Below are 5,145 nucleotides of genomic sequence, written 5' to 3'. Positions count from 1 at the left end.
GTAGGATTGAAAAAAGAATGGTAGTTTCCATTAACTGGCAATAGTAGGATGAGTATTACAGAATGGGGGGAATAGGAGGATAATTGCCATGCCCATTTGCTGAGGTTGTGTGCCAGCCACTGTGCTTAGCGGTTGGTCAGTGTTGTTCTCACTGAATTCTCATAGCCACCTCATGAGATAAAGGCTCTATTTGACCCTGTTTCACAAAGTCAGAAAATTAGACTTTGAACAGTTAGCTGACTTGCCTGTAGTCAGGTAACTACTAAATGTTCAATCCAGGATTCATACTCAAAGATGTCAGGTTTTGAACACCGTATTCTAACCACGAAGCTGTATTTCCAAAGCCATTCATTTATTCCTGAAAGCATTCATTCATGCAATGCATATTTATTGAATTTCTGCTGTATGCCATCCATTGTTTGGAGCCTGGGGATACAGAGGGGAACAATACAGACAGGGTGTCTGTTTCAATGAATTTATATGCTGGTGGTGGAAATAGGAAGTAAGTAAGTAGAGCCTTAAGTGAGCAAAATAATTGCAGACAGTGATAGATGTCATGGAGGAAACAGAACAAATAGAAGACTTGGCTGCAAGAGAGGCTACTCTCAACAGGGTGGTCCAGGAAGGCTTCTCTGAGCTGGGGACTGAATGATAAGAACCAAACAAGTGCGCAGGCGCAGTGGCTCACACCTATAATCCCAGCACTTTGGGAGGCCAGAAGCCAGATCACCTGAGGTCGGGAGTTCAAGACCAGGCTGGCCAACATGGTGAAATTTCATCTCTATGAAAAATACAAAAATTAGCTGAGTGTGCCTGGCGGTGGGTCCCTCTAATCCCAGTTATTTGGTGGGGGGAGGCAGGAAAATCGTCTGAACCTGGGAGGCGGAGGTTGCAATGAGCCAAGATCATGCCACTGCACTGCAGCCTGGGTGACAAGAGCGAGACTCTCTCTCAAACAAGAAGCAAACAAGCAATGATTTAGGTCAGGGAGATCCAGATAGAGGGAGCAGTATTTCTCAAAGGAATGTACCTGACTGGTTTGAGGAAGGAAAAGAAGACAGCTGTGCCTGGGGCAGGAGAAGGAGCACCTGTGATTGAAGAGCCTTAGCCATTGCAGAAAAAGTGATTCAAGACTCTTCTGATTAGATTCTTTCTGGAAAGAAGGGGGGCACTGGAAAAATGGACAAGACACTGTTTTTTTCTTGTGTTTTTAGAGTTGTTCTCCCTTATCTGTGGCAAATGCATTCTAAGACCCTCAGTTGATGCCTGAACCTGCTGGTAATACTGAACCCTACACATACTGTCCTATGTTTTTCTTGTAGATACATACTTTAGACAAAGTTGTATATATAAAGTAGGCACAGTAAGACATTAACAACAGTAACTAATAATTATTAGCAGTAAAGTAAAAAATAAGCAAAATAAGAATTACTTCAACTCAAGCACTGTAAAACCTCGAGTTTAACTGATCACTGAGATGACTACTAAGTGACTCTGGGGCCAGTAGCACCTGCCATGTGGATGCGCTGGACAAAGGGAGGAGCCACATCCAGTAAGGACCGAGTGGAGATTTCCTCATGCTGCTCAGAGCAGTGCACAATTTAAAACTCCCAAATTGTATATTTTGGCCAGGTGCGGTGGCTTACACCTGTAATCCCAGCACTTTGGGAGGCTGAGGTGAGTGGATCACCTGAGATCAGGAGTTCAAGACCAGCCTGATCAACATGGCGAAACCCTGTCTCTACTAAATATACAAAAAAAGTAGCCAGGCCTGGTGGCAGTTGCCTGTGATTCCAGCTTCTCAGGAAGCTAAGCCAGGAAAATTGCTTGAACCCAGGAGGTGGAGGTTGCAGTGAGCCGAGATCGTGCCCCTGCACTCCAGCCTGAGCCACAGAGCAAGACTCCATCTCAGAAAAAACAAAAACCCAAAACAACAAAAAACAAATTGTGTTTTTCTGGAATTTTCCATTTAACATATTCAGATCGAAGTTGACTGAGGGTAACTAAAAACCTCAAAAAGCAAAACCATGGAGGGATATGGGGAGACTGCTGTATTTATAACATTTTCCTTTATTTTTTAGTGTTGGATATTTCAACCCACGAGACAGAGTGTGATGTTTTGTTCTGTTTAGGAGTCCATCTGATTGCATGTGGCCCTATCTGGTTCACCTAATTAGTGAGAGAGAAGCATGAATATTCTGGGGTGGCCTTCTCCTCTTTCCAGGTTTAACAAGTGTTTGTGGTTGCTGTGGAGCATGTGAGAATGACAGAAGGAGGTCAGCAGTCACCACTGATGACTGAGCACACCCTGCATGCATGGCCCTGTGCAGGATGAAGCTGTCCCTGGTCAGGGAGATGCAGAACTCCAGCTCCTGCAAGCAACATGGGTGAAAACTGAGATCAGCACGTGGAGCTGTCCAAGGTACAACACCAGCACGTGGCTACTTCAGCATTTTACCCTTGAGGGATAGGCTCTGAAGTTCAGGAAACACAAGGTCAAGGTTTTGCTTAGCAGACGGGCTGTAGACCCTTGGACACTCCCAGAGTCTGGAGCCCAGGACCAGATTGTCTGGTGGGAGAACACCGAGGCCCAGGAAGGGAGCCAAAGATGTCCCTTGGAAGACCTGCAGTGAGACCATCTCTACTGTATTTTGTGTCATCCTGGGTCATGACAGTCGAAAGCTTACAGGAGACAACTGAGAAGAAAAAGTGGGCAAGATTTAAGACTGTGAGTGGTATCAGTCCTGAATGCCAGAAAGTGTAAAGGGACAGAAATCAGCTGTTCAGGAAGAGGAGCTGACTTTGGACTTCAGTTTAGAATCCTGGCAGGCACAGGATGAATTTTGGAAATGAAGCAAGGCTTATAAATGCAGCTTTAGGAATCTCCTGGTGAAAATTTCAGGTCAACAGTAAAGGTTTTTGCAGTCTAGTGAGCCACAGGGGACAATTAAATCAGATCTCTAAGGTGGTGACCTACTAACCCACGCCTCATGCTGGCCTTGAAAACTGTCTGCACAGGGCTAGGCAGGGGCAATGGGAGCTGCTGCTTTGGGTCTGAGATTGTAGGGGCTGTGAAGGGGCTTGACCCTCTGAGGGATGCAGGAAAGTCATCATCCTCCTCTGTGCTGCTGACCCCTCCATCTTTTAGCAACCCATTTGACTTAAGTACTAAATGATGGAAGACAGACAATTAAGCCAGAGCCCAAGTACTTCATCTGGTGTTAGTTTCCTTAATTGTATTTCCTACACATTTTTATAAATAGATTTAAGCAAGGCACTATGTTCTTTAAATTGTGCATTTTGTTGCTATGGAAACAGTTGCTTTTATTTCCCCCCACCCCCCAGCCTAGCTATAAAGTAGAAGTTAGCACCTGTTTTTCTAGACAGGTGAATTATCTACTAATCCTTGTCTTTTAAGAAAGTCTCCATGAGCAGGTCAGAATAACCTGCTGATGGCATCTCTTCAAGAGAAGCATCCAGTGAGCAGCTGTGATTTTCGGAAGACACAATCCATTATTGCTAACTTTTCATATAGGGGATTCATAGATTCATAGACTATGGGAACTGGAGAGGAATCTCTAAAGAGATCATTCTCATAGCAACAATCTGGAATCACCTTACAGTGTGCATTCCGTGTGTTAATTAGTCTCTAAAGGAGCTCTGAAACGCAATCATTTTTTCAAAAACATTTATTAAGCATTAGTACTGAGCTGGAGTAGACACAGGTAATCACCCTGGAATATTGCATCACACCTGTCACATGAAAGAGATTCAGCAACTATTTCTCTGTGAATGAATAAAGCTACCTCCTCCTCCAGCCCAGTGGGAGAGATGGACATTTTACACGTTATAGTGTTCTATGCCATGTGCATGGACATGACATAGGAGAATACAATGGGTCACACCTCTGCCTCCTCTGCTTTTTTCTGGTTTTGTTTTTGTTTCTGCTGGAGGTGAGGAAATTCAAAGTAGAGGATTAGAGGAGAAGATGTTTGTCAACATTTTGTGGATTTTCAGCATCAGAACCTAGTCTAGGACCCAGGTTTTCTGAACCCCAGTCTGATAGTATTTTCCTACATCACATGGACTTTAAAACAGTGCTTCCGATACATCAACGGCCACAGGGTTGACCTGGGGCCATGGACTGACTCTTTGTAGAAAGGGAAGGATCAAAGTAGCCTCAGGGTTCAGCTAGCAGAACTCATGGGCAGCCCCTTCAGGGGCCAGCTGTCAGGGTGAACGTTTCCAATTTCAGACCTAAGTCGCTCTGCTGAACTTTCTACAGTTTTCCAGAGAAGAGGGCCTCGTTGACCTAGCTGAGATCGAGGGCTGACTCCTCAGCCAGGGGAAGTTTGGAAACTTTGAAGGACAGTTCCGTGCATACTGTGTCTATTGCAGCAGCATAGTTCCAAACGTTGAGGCTGAGATGTTTTCACCAGAAGCAAGAATGCATGCCAGACTGTCAGGAGAAACAGATGTCCGATAAAGACTCTCTCCAGAAAAATGCCCATACATCTACATTCAGTTAGCAAGTAGCCCTATGTCTCACCTTTTCCATTGCCCACTGCTTAGTCCAGGCTACTCCCTCTCCAGTGGGTCGCTGCCTGGCTCCCAGTTATCTGCCTGCTCCACATTGCCTCCTGCAGTCTGTTCTGCATGCAGCCATTTGAGAGAGCCTTTTAAAACACAAGTCAGATGAAGTTACCCCTTTACTCACAACCCCTCCACTGGACTTCTATCATCCTGGCGGTTAAATCCAAATGCAAAGTCCACACATGGCTCTGCAAGGAGCTACCTGCCTTCCCCTTAATCTCTTTGCCCTTCTGTCCTGCTGTTCTCTCTGTGGCTGTCTGTCCAGCCCCACTGGACTTCTTCCCATTTCCTGCACCTGCCCAGATTTTCTCAGCTCGGGGTCTTTGCATTTGCCCTTTCCTCTGCCTCCTAGCTGCATTGTTTATTCCCTTGTGTAATTCAGATCTCTGTTCCTGTTCCACCCTCTCAGAGAACTTCCATGTCGTGTTACCTGAAAAATCTGCTTGCCAGCCTAGACATTCTCTAGCCCCTTGGCTTTATTATTTACAGAAATACATATTCGTTCAGTATTTCTTTTCTCATTAGAATGTAAGCTACGTGGGGTTTCTTTTG

At 45.2% G+C, this 5,145-nt stretch overlaps 1 protein-coding gene across 11 annotated transcripts in view; it reads left to right on the top strand.

Annotated features, from left to right (window-relative positions):
* LOC144577990 (uncharacterized) overlaps positions 1 to 5,145 on the top strand; it is a 206,605-nt gene that overhangs the window by 74,598 nt on the left and 126,862 nt on the right. The gene's annotated exons all lie outside the window — the stretch shown is intronic.

This window comes from Callithrix jacchus, chromosome 1 (genome assembly GCF_049354715.1).
Source record: "Callithrix jacchus isolate 240 chromosome 1, calJac240_pri, whole genome shotgun sequence".
In the NCBI taxonomy this organism is placed as follows: domain Eukaryota; kingdom Metazoa; phylum Chordata; class Mammalia; order Primates; family Cebidae; genus Callithrix; species Callithrix jacchus.
Note: the sequence above shows the minus strand (reverse complement) of the source record. Positions and strands in the feature narration are given on the sequence as shown.